The sequence below is a fragment of the Micrasema longulum genome, unplaced genomic scaffold (assembly GCF_059751315.1).
Source record: "Micrasema longulum isolate JH-2025_06_02 unplaced genomic scaffold, ASM5975131v1 h1tg000654l, whole genome shotgun sequence".
In the NCBI taxonomy this organism is placed as follows: Eukaryota; Metazoa; Arthropoda; class Insecta; order Trichoptera; family Brachycentridae; genus Micrasema; species Micrasema longulum.
The window spans coordinates 7,894-23,186 of record NW_028277850.1 but is presented as its reverse complement, the minus strand read 5'-3'; the positions used below and the strand labels follow the sequence as shown (position 1 = coordinate 23,186).

Below are 15,293 nucleotides of genomic sequence, written 5' to 3'. Positions count from 1 at the left end.
TCACTATCATTCCCTTTTCAAACACAATGGTTTCCTTCAATTGACATAATGATGAAGTTAATATCTACTGGAAATCGGACATTAAAAATGTTAGCTAGGGTAAAAAAGTAAAGCTAGGGTTTCCTAAGACAGCGGTGCTCGTATCTTAACGGCCGTAGTGAACGGTGATGCGGTGGACAGCCGTCGTAGGGGTGACTAGAGAGTGGTTTTATTTTTTAACGGTGTTATCAACACCATTTTTATAGGAAACCACTCTCTAGTCACCGTTACGACGGCTGTCAACCGTATCAATGTTCACTACGGCCGTTAAAATACGGGCACCGCTGTCCTAGGAAACCCTAGCTTAAGCGCGGTAAAAACTGAGCATTAAATTGTACGGCGATGTTTCTTAAAAATGTATGAAAAAAAAAGATTTAATTAAAAAAGAACTACTCTGAACGACGTCACTAGTTCTTCCGAATTAACCGACGATATTTATTTTTACACTTTATAGAGGATGTTCTTTAAACCCTGTCACATCCGAAACCACGATGATCAGTATGGGCAAGAATACATAATGGCATATTAAAAAAAATATTTAGAACGAAAAAAAAATTGTAAAAATAAAATATTAAAAAGAACAAATGGTTGCTAACTTCTGCAGGGGAGAAGCGAGGGGGGTTAACAGTGTGTTAGACTCCCCACTCCCCCCTCCTCGTATCTCTAACGGAGAAGTTAGCAACCGTTTGTTTTTTTTTTTAATATATATATTATTTTTATTGTATTCGTTCTAAAAATTTATTTTAATGTGCCAATATGTCTTCTTGCTCATACTGATCATCGTGGTTTCGGATGTGACAGGGTTTAAAGAACACCCTGTATACATATACAATTTATACAGGCTGACTGGAATTGAAACCGCCACAGCAAATTCGCACATAGAGGAGGTCATTTGCTAATTATTGGATTTTACTTTCCCTAGTTAAAGTTTTATAGTCTGGGAAATATATAAATTTTTATACTTTATTGAGATTTCTCCAAAATATGACTTTCAAGCCTTCAGAAAATTATTTTTTTTATATTATTTTAGATTTTTTTTATTATTTGTTGGTAGTCATAAACATTTGTGATTAAAATACGTCGGAACTTCCCTCAAACTAAGGTAATAAAAAAAAAGATTTTACGCTTAAAAAAAAAACTTTACGATCAAATTCAACCTGATATAAAGAAATTGTATTTCAATAATTTATTCTACTCTAAGTTAGTTCTATAGTTTGTCACCTTTTTTTTGGTTGTCGGGTTATGGTCCCGTGGCTAGTGTCTCGGACTCACGGACCAAAAGTCCGTGGTTCGAATCCCACTCTACCCCAACTTTATTCTATTTTTTAATAGCGAGTTATTTACAACTCGTTGAAAATGGCCCTCAAAACTAAATATTTGGGTTAATCATGAGAACGTAAATATTTCTTTTGTAATAAAAAAAAAAAAAGTACAAAAATTGACATGTCCCCCAAACTATTAAACTTTAGCTAAGGAAAGTAAGGTCGAATAATTAGCAAATGACCTCTATGTGAAAATTTGCTATGGCGGTTTCAGTTCCGGTCACCCTGTATACATATAAGGGCGGGCATATTGTCTTAAGGCAACTTCTTTCTACCTACCCAAACCGTCAAATTTTTAAAAAATATACAAGTACATGGACATGTTTGAACAGAATCTTATTATTTTATACAACAATTTAAAACAAAAATTAACAAAAAAAAAATTTTTTATTTTATACAAAAATTAAAAACAAATATTAACTAAAGAAATTACACTACACTGAAGAGATGGTGAATATTGAGAGTTGCGATAGATTATAGGTTTACTGTAAGTCAACTAAACAATCAGCAGAACTCACTGAGAAGGAAAAGAGAACTTGAGACATTACAAGCGTAGTAATTTAAAAAAATACTATAAAAACATAGCGCTGATAATACGATACATAGGTATATATATATTTTTTAATTCGCTTAGTTCAAGAGTCTATTAACAAATAAAAAAAATACAAAAAAACCACCGAGCTTTCTCATCACTATTTTAACAATTTGTTCCCTGAACATACACCGCAAGACAAAAAAAAAATACGAGTTTACCTGCTACCGCGCCCCTTGACTTTACTGAACCCTTTTTCTAAGAAATCCTTTATCGATACCTCTTTCTTTTGTTTAATAAATTAAGGACACTATGTGTCACCTTTCTACAATATTTACATTTTAAAATGTCTCAACAGTCTTGTTTTACCCGCGTTTGAGTGAACATAACACAACAATCATGGAAAGTGCAAAGCAAATGTCGATTGCGATAAAATCCAAAATAATCACATTGTCGCAAGAAAACATATCTAATTGTGAAATATCTCGTCGAGTTGGGTATTCAGAAGGTGCAGTGAGGTTTTTATTTAAAAAAATCCAAGAAACTGGATCCATAGAACGGAAAAAAGGAAGCGGACGGGGGCGCGTGACATCTGCCCGAGATGATCGCTTAATAAAAAAAATTTTTATGCGCGATCGATTTTTAACGGCACCTGAAATACACGCAGAGGTGCAGTCTACCAGCACATCAACATTTTCAGTAAAAACAGTGTCCAGGCGGCTGTTGGAGCATGGTTTCCAAGCACGGAGTCCCGCAAAGAAACCATTACTCACGGACAAAATGAAGAAGGCTAGACTGGATTGGGCGAAAGAGCACCAGAATTGGACCTTGGAGGATTGGCAAAATGTTGTTTTCTCTGATGAATCAAAATTCAACCTTTTTGGTCCAGACGGCAGAAAGATAGTTCGACGAAAACGTGGGGAAAGATATCATCCGTCGTGCGTCACTCGAACCGTTAAACATTCACCCTACGTGATGATTTGGGGGTGCATGACAGCATACGGTTTAGGACCTCTAAATTTTGTACAGGGTACGATGAATGCCATTCAGTACAAAAAAGTGTTAAAAAAACATATTATTCCAACAATCGAGGACATTACGCAGTATACCGCGGACCCAATTTTTCAGGACGATTCTGCGCCGTGCCATAGAGCCCGCACTGTGAGTACAAATATATATATTTTTAAATGCATTTTGTGACCACATGATAAATAATTTATTGTTTTTTTATAGATCAATGAATTCAAGGAGAAAATTGGCTTAAAATCGTTGACGTGGCCCGGGAATAGCCCTGATTTGAACCCGATAGAAAATTTATGGGCGATTATGAAAAAAAAAGTCGGGAAAAAAAAATCAAAAAACATTGAGGAATTAAAAAAAAACTTAATTCAAGTTTGGGAAGAAGAAATAACATCAGAAATTTTAGATTCGCTTTACGCTTCTCTAAATAATAGAATTTTACATGTTATAAAAAATAAAGGTGAATTCACTAAGTACTAAATATTTTTAAATGTTATAAATATGTTTAAATGTAAAATACTTTAATTTAAAATAAAGCGATAAGAACCTACTTCTTAAATATGAATTAAAAAATAACATGTCTTTTATTATTCCATCACAAACACTCGACCATAAATGAACCGTTATGGGTCTCTAAGGTTCGGGTAATCTGATACCTGATATATAATGGCAATTTCTAAGTACAATTCATGAGTAAGATTTTTTATTTTAACCTTGAAATAACGAGTAGTCATCACATATGTCAAACAATATAAAAAAAAACTAATTAAATATCAAGAATAATTCATTATATGTCAATTTTAGTTTTTTTTGAGAACTCGTAAATTTATTTGTCTTGCGGTGTAGATATAGTAAAGTTTTTTTTTAATTTTTTTTTATTTAAATCTTAAAGTAGGGCACACATATCATACATATTGTTATGTGTGTTCTAATAATAACATTAAAAATATATTTAATTCATAAATTGTTTATCACATATGTCTTGACCATTATTTTAAATTTTGATATGTTTTTTTCTTCATAAATATTTTTTTCCATTTCGTAATACTTTTTAATTGCTTTAAATAAAATTGAATTTTGTGACTTTGCCTTTTTCCTAAATGGAAGTCTAATTTTGTTCTTTTCTCTAGTATTGTGATCGTGCTCATGCTGGTTCCGATCAATTTTTTTCCGAAATTCTGTTTTTTTACTAGAGTTTATAATTTTATGAACAAATATCATTGTATTGTAAAATATTCTTTGTTTATATGTTAATAATTTCATTTCATTTACCATCGACTTTACCCTCGTATATCTGTTTTTTTTTCAAAATGATTCTAAAGGCTTTATTTTGTAATACAGTTAGTTTATCTATGTTTTCTTTGTTTGATAAAAATAAAATGCTACTACAGTAGTTAACGTGTGGTTCAATAATTGCTTTGTAAATAGTTTTGCAGGAGTCCTTATCAATAAATCTTCTGATCCTTCCCAAAATTGATATTTTTTTTGCAATCTTATTTATTACCATCTTAGCGTTTTGGTGAAATGTAAGTTTTGAATCCAACATTACACCTAAATATTTAATTTCAGTGACTTCATTAAGTTTTTCATTTTCTATTACAATTGATGGTGTAATTTCTATTCTTTTGTTTCCTATATTCATATATTTAGTTTTGTTAACATTTAATTTTAATTTATTAATTTTTAGCCACAGTGATACACTATTAAGATCATGATTTAGTCTGTCCATAATTGTTTTATAATTTTCTCCCGATATATATATTAAGGCATCGTCTGCAAAGAGTCTTATTTTTGAATATTTTAATGTTTCGACAATATCATTTATGTATATAATAAACAAAACCGGTCCGAGAACCGATCCTTGTGGTACTCCCAATGAAATTTTGAGGGGCTCGGAAATTTCATCATTCACCTTCGTTATTTGGTATCTATCGCCAAGGTACTCTTCAAACCATTTTATAGTTTTTCCTTTTATTCCTATTTTTTTCAATTTTTTAATAATTATTTCTCGGTCTATTGTTTCGAAGGCTCTTTTAAAATCCAAAAAAAATGCAATTACGAACATGTTCTTATCGGTTTCCTCTTTCCAATCTTCTAAAACCAAGTTAATAGCCATTTCACAAGATTGATTGGTTCGAAATCCACATTGTTCTTTGCATAATACTTCCCATTGTTCCAAAAAATTAACTAACTCATTCTTTACAATATATTCCAATAATTGTTCATATTTTGGAAGGGTGTTTATGGGCCTGTATTCTTCACACTTCACTGAATTTTTTATTTTTGCTATTGGAATGACACATGATGTTTTCCATGATTTCGGGAAGACTCCATGCAATAACGATTCATTTATAATATCCAATAAGTAATTTCCTATGATGGGTAGTCTTTTCCAATAATTTAATTGTAATTCCATCTGGACTAGGTTTTGATTTAATTGTTTTAATTATTGCGTAAAGATCTTTTTGTGTTAATTTTTTGAATGTTAATTTGGTTTCCTGTTCTTCATCTAAGTTAAAATTATAATTTATATGTTCTATATTCTCATTTATCTCTTCCACGCTTCTTATAAAATATTTGTTAAATTTATTAGATATATTAGATCCCTCTATTCCATTAGGAAATTGTATGTTTTCATTTATTTGTTTTTCTTTACTTTTTAACAATGATTTAATTGTTTTTGAATTTTTTTATTTTATTTTATTTTTATTAGGTATTAATTTTATTTGATTCTATGATAAACATAGTCTAATAGTGAGGTCAAAAGAACCCAACAAAATGTAAATACTCGTTCAGCATCACAAATTAACTGTATTTTATTTATTTATTTATTCATATTTTTCGCTTACAAACTATAATTAATAATAAAAATAATGTGACCTCACTGGGGCTTTCCGTGCTGAGGACACTTAACAATTTAGTTTTTTAAAATTACATTTGAGAATAAACAAAGAAGACCAACTTAAAAAACAAACAATTATTACAATTGTCCCATTTGTATTAACCGCCTTTGGTAAAAAGCAATACAATGTAATTGCGCTAAAAATATTTAATGATTTATTGCCAAATATAAAAGACTTAAAATGTAAAACTAATTTTAAAATAAAAATAACTGCACATATAAATAGTGTAGCAAGAGATTTTTTTGAAAAATATATGTAAATCAAAAAACGTAGTACTTTATATAATTGGTACACATATTATTTATATTTTTATGTATTTCATTGCTTTATATTTGTTTTATAATATATTTAACTATATTACTTATGTTTATGTATACTTGGCACATATATATACTTTATATTTGTATAATAAGGATTTTTAATTTCTTACATTTGATTATCTAGGCATTTATAATAAAGTTGTTTTAGTTTTTCTTTTTTATGTTATTGTTTTATTAGTATAGGACTACTTATGCTATAAAGATAGAAAATCTCCATCTTAGAACAGGCTGTGCCATGTTAGATGTAGACTATCATAAACAGAGAACATTCCGTTTTCATTTTACATTAATTGGTTTTATATAGATTCCCTGTTATTAAGTTTGTATATTATTGTTTTGCAATAAATAAATAAAAATAAAATAAATATATTTTTTGAATGAGGGACTTCAGCCCTACGGGAAATTGAATGCGAATAATGTTTTCTTAAGCGCAGTAAAAATTACAGCATCAAATTGTACGGCAAATCTTCTTGAAAATGTACGAAAATTAAAAAAAAAAACGAAGTACTTAGATTGACGTCACTAGTTCATATGAATCAACCAATAATAATAATGTTGTGAAAGATTTCCAGTTTACTGTAAGACAACGGACCAATCGGCAGAACTGACCGAGAAGAGGCGGAAGAGAACTTGAGACGTCACACGCGGATTAATTTCAGAAATACAAAACTTTATTTTTTAAATATTAATCAAAGCGCTACAATACGATAATACGATAGTATTTTTTATTTTGTTTGATTTTGGCTTAGTTGAATAATCTGTTAAGCTAGGGTTTCCTAGGACAGCGGTGCCCGCATCTTAACGGCCGTAGTGAACGGTGATGCGGTGGACAGCCGTCGTAACGGTGCCTAGAGAGTGGTTTCCTAGGAAAACGGTGTTATCAACACCATTTAACACCGTTTCTCTAGGAAACCCCTCTCTAGTCGACGTTACGACGGCTGTCCACCGCATCACCGTTCACTACGGCCGTTAAGATACGGGCACCGCTGTCCTAGGAAACCCTAGCTTTAGCAAATAAAATAATTTTAAAAACCATTGAACTTCCTCATTATGTTATTTATTGCTTGAAAACAGTTATATATATTTTTTATTTCTTTTTATTTAAAAAAAGGTACAAAATTTGTGCCGCCAGGAAATTGCAATATGATAGTTGTTGTTTTTCCAATACGATATAATACTTACAAAAATAAACCCCACATTGTAATCAAAACACAAAAATATTTGAAAAAAAAAACTATGTTGCTATCATAATTATAATATTGAGGTTAGTAATTTTTTCACAGCCAAACGGGTGACGGCTATACGCAAAACTGATCTCCAGCGGTGCTATTCTGAACCGCTCTCGCGGCCGTTGAAAACACTTTTATCTCGCTTATTTTGTATGTGAATACGAGAGCGTTTGGAATACCACCCCAGGGCCCCGATTACAATGGGAAGTTAACATTTATCTTCAATTTTATCCACAGAGTAAAATTAAGTTTTGCCAGCAAAAATCAGATCTCGGAGATATAAGTTCTTTGAAACATAGCTCTGAGAAACATTCTTGAACTGAAATGGGATTTCCACGTCAAGGATATCTACCGACCGACAAAAATACTTATTTTCAATACTATTCTGAATATCATAAACTTTTCTGCTCACACAAATTTCAAATACACATTTGGTCATGATATTTACAACTACAATACGCGTAACTCGGGAATCTTCATGTATCTAAGTTTCTCTCAGCGAAGTATACATGGTAATAAGGGTCTATCAAATACTGTCGAGAAAAACATTTATTTAGGTGCGTCGATATGTGTACTGTAACGTAGGCTTCCCCTTGTTACATATCGATGTACCTACCTAAAACTTGAAGGTGGGGGGTCGGTAGTGTATCTTCGCGACCGCTCTAGAGAATTTATCTTCAACTATACCGTCATGGCGAAGGTGTGACGTCCTTAGCTTCCCATCATAATCGCGGCCCAGAAGCCGATAGACCACAAGGGTAATTAAAAACGATATTGAAATTGCCCTTGTAATAAGCCATTCAAATGTAAAAACTGCCCAAAAAACGCTTCAAGAAGATTTTTCAAATCTCATTAACTCTTAAAAGACTGTGGTAAATAATCCCTTTGCGCGCGGTGATGTAACATCGTGTTACCACTAGTAAAAGACGGAATATTCTAAAGCTCAGACATTAAAAAAAAAGAAGAAAAACATGGAGAACACTGCTTAATAATTATTTTTCCATAATTAATAGGTATAGACATATAATTTAGCCCTGTTATAGCAAAATAAATTAAAAATCACAAATACGCCGCTCATGTTACGCGCGTGTGTTTCCCATCATTGTCATCAACCGACTGAAGACTAAATCTGTTTAAGACTACACAAACCGCGGAACAGCGTCTCTGTCTTCCGTGTCATAACACGTCATAACTTTTATCTTCGTGCTCTGTCTTGTATAAGGTATCTGTATACATATGTTGCTGAATTAGCGGACATTCATTCTTCGCGTAGCAAGGATAAATATTTTTTGTATTTACATATAGCATAGTTATACAAATTTTACTTTCCAAATCGGGTGTGAAAATGTCCATTTGAACATTACAAAAAATACTAATTAATGATTTTAAAAAAAATAAGAGACATACATTAAGTCTTGTATCCTATGTCGACTCGTGTGACATCACAGCCACACAAGAGTTAAATGGGCGCATAACTATGGCTTAGTAATTAATTCTAAAAAAACTAAAATTGTTCATGTATCCTCACCATATATTACTAAATGTAAATGGAAATAGAAATACGAGCTCATATAAATTTTTGCCTTCATTTAAATTCAAATATATAATCAGATAAATGTAATTGTCCTATTATAGGTGTTGTAAATAATCATAAATATTTAGGATTAATTATTGATTCTAAATTTAGCTGGGGTGTTCACATTGATAGAATCTGCGACAGATTAAGGTACTGGCTTAAGGTGATTTATGAAATCAAAAGCATACTACCTTTCAAAACGTTAAGATACATATATACCTCGCTCATTGAATACATTATATCTTACGGAGTGCGTGTCTAGGCCTGGGGTCTCACCTTCCAGTCTCATCTGGGTAAAATTTATGATATTCAGGTGAGACTGTTGAGGGGATTGTACCGGATAGCATAATCCGTGAGGCGAAATATATGGGCGAAGGTGTATATTTTAAATTCTGTAATGTCCTGCCGGTAAAACAACTCTGTGACTACAAATTGATTGTGGATCACTTTGTTGATCCGGAATATAAAAAAAGAGTTTCCCACACTCACAACACTAGATTAAAAACTAAGGGCTCCTTGTTTGTTCCCCGAATTACTAATTACTTCGGAGAGCGAACATTAAATTGCGTTGTTCCAAGGTTGTTCAATGATCTCCCACAAACCATCATTAACATGAAAGATCTTCAAATGAAAAAAAAAGAACTGAAGAAATATCTTCTAGATACTTTATAGTGCCTGTTTATAAATAAAATTGTTATCTATAAATAAAATAAATGTAATATAAACCTGTCATAAAAATTAAAAAAAATATGTCCCACCGAAAAGTTAACAAATTCTTATATGTATTTTTTAATTATTAAAATAAACGCTGCTCTGCAGCCCTAAAACTGGGCGACTCATAAAACGTGGGTCAGGTCAGGTGAGTAAATGCAACAATAAAATGACGTAAATATAATGTTCTATACACCATGCAGTTGCGAAACGCATAATTACAAGGTTAAACATTTCTTGGGAATATTTAGCCATTGTTTATTGGCGACTATCCGACAAATTATCTTAGCGCGTGTCAAGTTATGATAACCTACGAATTAATTCCGATAAATCTCAAAAATTACAAAGATCGTTTAACTTTCTTCAAACTCAAGAGTCATAGAATTAGAATAGTCTAGAAATCGCATACGCGCATCAAACTGAATCCGACTAAACTACTCACAAATTACTAATTTTACGTTTAGCCATTAGGTACTTTGTAGACGTCGCTTAGTACGCAACTGCCGATTTAAATTCAACTATGCCGTGTTGTGTCGTTTGCAAGTGTCAAAATATTGCTGGGATTAAAAGGGAATACGGTAGGGTCACATTTCGCGCGTAAGAAGCGAATTCACCAGTAATATTATTTTAATAAAGAATTCATTTTATTTATTTAATTTATTCATGCATTTCATAATATATACAGTTTTTTGTTCACTTAACCCAGCTGTATGAAACAGTACTAAAGATTTTCTTGTTGTATTACTGTAGAATGTTTTATTATTAAAACTTTCTACTGAATATGATGTATAATTCTTAGGTTATTTTTTTAAATATAAATCTTGTATAATTTTGAAGTTTAATTTTTTTTTATAAATCTTGGGTATAAGGAAATTTATGTTTAAAAAAAATAAATATTAAGTCAAATGTGTTAGTATTATAAGTGTTTTTAAAGGCAGATTTGCCGTTTATGTTAATAAAATAAATAAATAGATAAATTCGATTATTTAACCATTATTATGTTAGTATTGCCAGGGTAGTCAAATTTGTTTCGCGGCTTTCTATTAACAAGCATTATGGCCTTATAAATAATAAACTTGGCATAAATTTACGACAAAATATAGTGGTATAATTCGGATGGGTATACCATCCTTATTATAGTGGTAGAATAAGGATGGCATCCTAATCCGAATCATACCACCATACTTATAGTCCTTAAAATATAGCTTGATTAAACTGACAGCTGCCAAACTAATGTCACTAGTGATGGGAAATTAATGATCACTGATCAAGTAAACATGAAACTCTGTTTCCGAAATTTTATTTCATTAACATAAACAGCAAATCTGCCTTTTACAAACATTTATAATACTAACATATTTGGCATAATATATTTTTTTGAAAAACATAAATTTCCTTATACCCAAGATTTATAAAAAAATAAACCTAAAAATTATACAGCATATTCAGTAGAAAGTTTAAATAATAAAACATTCTACAGTAATACAACAAGAAAATCTTAAGTACTGTTTCATACAGCTGGGCAAAGTGATCAAAAACTGTATATATTATGAAATGCATGAATAAATAAATATAATTACCATTCACCATCTTTGAAAAAGTTCAAAAGGTTTTTTCTATAAGAACAATACCCTACACTAAATATATCAGATACGTAATATATCAAATTGATTAAAAAAACGCAAAAACAAGCCAATTATGGTGTGTTTAAGATAATTATTTACAAAAAATAAGACATAAAATACTTTTTTTCATGAACAACAACAAATGAATTATTTTTTAATCTATCGATTTACGTTGATCAATTTGTTCATTTCTAATTTTTTTGCAAAATGACGTAACCTTGTAAGAACGTCGTTAATAATTAGGTTTATTTTAGTTTTTTTAGTTTTAAGGTTGATTTTATAAAATTATGTTGATGTATATGTCAAGCATTGTATTAAAAAAATAAATAAACATGCCAGATACGAATGATTTTTCGTGTGCCAATATAAATCACTCCTTAGACGTCACTACAAAGTTATGTCGTCACTTTTGCTGACAACTGTCATTCTAATCAAGCTATATTTTAAGGACTATAGGCGTGATTTTATGCCAAGTATAAGGCTTGTAAATACAAAACCGGGAAAAAAAACTGGATTAATCAAGTCACTGGTAAAGTGTAAAATTGTTTTCAGACGTTCCCAACAACAACAACAAACCATCACGCCGTTTCCCCGTAGAGATAGGCAGAGAGAATGGAATTCCATATCACTCTGTCTTTGCACACAGACCTCGCTTCCTCAACATTCATACATCTTCTTATGCACGCACGCCGAATATTCCTACTTTTGACATGTCTTAAAGTTTTTGATGGACCCGATCGTGATATGTCTTTCTCAGTCTTCCTCGTTTTCTGCATCCATCAACATTCACATCGTAGATCCTTTAAGCCTTTCTTTTGCTGTCCATTCGCTCTACATGTCTAAATGAACGCAGCGCCCCTTTCCTGATGCTGTCGATAATGCAAGTATTAGCCTTACATAGTTCACGGATCTCGACATTTGTGCACCTATCATACATCGTTTTACAACACATTTGCTCGAGGGATCGCATTTCGACAATATACTGGCAAAGCGTAAAATTGTAAAATTGTTTTCAGGAATTCCCTAGTAGGAAAATTGGTTCAGCCGGATGAATCTCACCCACGTGGTTAAGGTTTCAGCTCTTTTACTTCACAAAAGTCAACAGATGGAAGAGTTTCGGAAATGTGGATGTTTAGCATGTGTAGAATGGTGAATGTTACACAGTGCGTAAAGTGGCGACTTAAACCAGCCGATGCCAGGTCATAAGCCTTGTAAATGCGTAGACTCCTATATTCCCTTCTCAAAAATGTTTTCCCTCTGTGTTGCCACAAATTTAGATTTTTTTTTTATTTATTAAACATAGGTTTTTTGCATTAAAACAAATTGTATTTTTATTTCAATTCAAAAATAAAACATTTATATGACGTAAGTGGACTTTAGTATTTTATTCAAGTGTAAAATGGCTTTTGCGATAATTTCTGCATTTTTAACTTCAAAATGGTAAAAAGTGGACTACCGTGTTTTATTATCTAAGGCACAACTATTAGAATGCAGTTCTGTGTGTGAAATAAAATCAGATTAGTGGGGGAGTGGCGATAAGTCCGCCTCGTTGTGTAGTGGTTAGCGTATTCGCCTACCACTCATGAGTTCCCGGGTTGAATTCCCAGCAAGTTGAACGTGAAATATTGATTGATCACAGGTTGTTTAAACTGAAATATTTAATTGGCACCTGAAGCGTAAGATTGATCGCCTCCTTCATGTAACAGATCGTCGAAACACAGTGCATTTAGTTAGTTAACGAATACAGTGCCCTATACACCACTGGGTGCGGAAAGGGGAAAGATGTTGATAAATTTTTAAAAATCCTAATAAACTTGTAACTATTATTTTGGAGATTCGTGATTTTGACATAGACCCAAAAATATGTATTGAATTTCATTATTTTACAAGGTAAAAAAAAGCGTGTTTCTACAAATTAATATATATATTTTTTAATTTCGTAATGAAGTCTCAATTTAAACATCATTGCTTCTAGCTGGATGCTGGATGACAACACCCTCGAATCTCGTCGCCAAATTTTTCTCTGGAAACATTTCTATAAGCTGACTTCTGGAAGTAAATATAATTAAAATATACTGAAAGAGATCAGTTTGTATGTTCCCAATAATCATACTAGAGCGAGATCTCATTCACTGTTTTATACACCCAGAAGCCGTACAAACGCAAGTCAGAATTTATCCAGTAATAGGGCGATTAGATTACTGAATACAGCATCTGCGGATAATATGGATCTATTTTTCTATACATATGGGCAGTTGAGCAGCTATCTGCTTTCTATTAATCAATTTCTAACTTATGTTTACAGTCTACAGTATTACGTGATGGGTTTAACAGCCCGTAAGGTAACGCAGACAACACTTTGTCAAATAAATAAATAAAGCAAAACTGTACGAGTATACAAGTTTTGCTCACACATAGATTACTAGCTTTTACGAGCGGTTTTGCACGCGTGGTATTTTTTTAAAATTTATTTTTTTATTGTAAAAGTACACATGAATAAAAATTAAGATATATAAAAAAAATATATATACCTAATAAATGCAAAAACCTCACCAGGCCACTTTCTGTGGCTTGTTGGTGAAGTTTACCTTACTAAATAAAATATTAACCTACTTAAAAATAAATATATTTACATAAACAATTACAGTCAAAATAAGGGGCAGTAGTTAAGATTGTATCCGCTCAGTCAAAAAAATAATATACATATAAATAAAATTTGAACACAATATTTATAGAACATTAATATAAAAAACTCTTGATTAAGAAGCCAATTACTATTTTTTTTCTTATTACATAACATGTTATAATTAAATCTAAGGTCAGAAGGAATTAAATAAAAAAATTAAGGTACAATACAATTCAATGTTCTACTTCCATATTTATTAGTAATTTTAGGGATCACTCAACCGTCATTATAAGTAGAGCGAGTGTTATGACAATGATTTTGATAAATTAAAAAAATGTTAGGCTCTAAAATTGTGCCTAATTAGTTAATTGACTAGTTTTGTCGTTTAACAATATGAATTTTTCCGAGGGAGTATGATGTTTTGCGGGATGAAAAGTAGCATGTGACACTTGTCAGCTATCCCTTTGCAAAAAAACACATCGATCGGTCGCCCCTTGCGACGTGAAAAAACACAAACAGACAGACACACTTTCGCAAATAAAAAAAAATCTTTTCACAATATTTTCAAAATTTACGAGTTGAAGTAAAAACGTGCTAAGCAAAAATTTGTCGTACTTTACAAATCGGGCAGTGGATATCAGCTCTCCGGCTTTGCAAAAAAACAAGTAAATCGGTCGCCCTTGCGACGTGAAAAAACACACACAGACAGACACACTTTCGCAAATAAAAAAAATGCTTTTCACAATATTTTCAAGATTTGCGCATTAAAGTAAAAACGTGTACAGAATTTTTTTTTCGTACTTTACAAATCGGGCAGTGGATATCAGCTCTCCGGCTTTGCAAAAAAACACGTCGATCGGTCGCCCCTGCGACGTGAAAAAAACACAAACAGACAGACACACTTCCGCAAATGAAAAATAAAATGCTTTTCACAATATTTTGAAGATTTGCGAGTTCAAGTAAAAACGTGTTAAGTAAAAATTTGTCGTACTTTACAAATCGGGCAGTGGATATCCTCCTTTCGCAGAACACGGAACCAAACTTGACGCTTAACCGGCGCTTTTGTGACACTGTTGGTGGTGTTGAAATTGGCCGAATGAATTTATTGGTAAATTAGATCTTTATAATGTACGTAATATTATCTGTACCGAGAGGTGATTTTAATGACAAGTTAAAGACGCGACTGAGGAGTCTATAGATATGCGCAGAATCACAACACGAAAAGGGGGGCTTTAGATCAAGGGATCGCGGACGATAAATATATTTTTTATTTCTTATTAACGATACTTTGAATGTATCGCAAAACACAAGAGCCAGACTCATTTTTGGCAAGTTCAACCTGAACATGGAAATATCACATACCGCGAACACAGATATGGATTTAGAAAAA

At 31.9% G+C, this 15,293-nt stretch overlaps 1 protein-coding gene across 2 annotated transcripts in view; it reads right to left on the bottom strand.

The window, feature by feature from the left end:
* ACC (acetyl-CoA carboxylase) overlaps positions 1 to 15,087 on the bottom strand; it is a 143,200-nt gene extending 128,113 nt beyond the window's left edge. Inside the window, exon 1 of one of the 2 annotated variants that reach the window (XM_088229246.1) lies at positions 14,895 to 15,087. The gene's annotated coding sequence lies outside the window, so the exon portion shown is untranslated. Of the gene's footprint in view, positions 1 to 14,518; positions 14,549 to 14,894 lie in introns of those variants that run through there. The other variant, XM_088229247.1, reaches the window with a different exon arrangement.
* Positions 15,088 to 15,293: the final 206 nt, after the last annotated feature.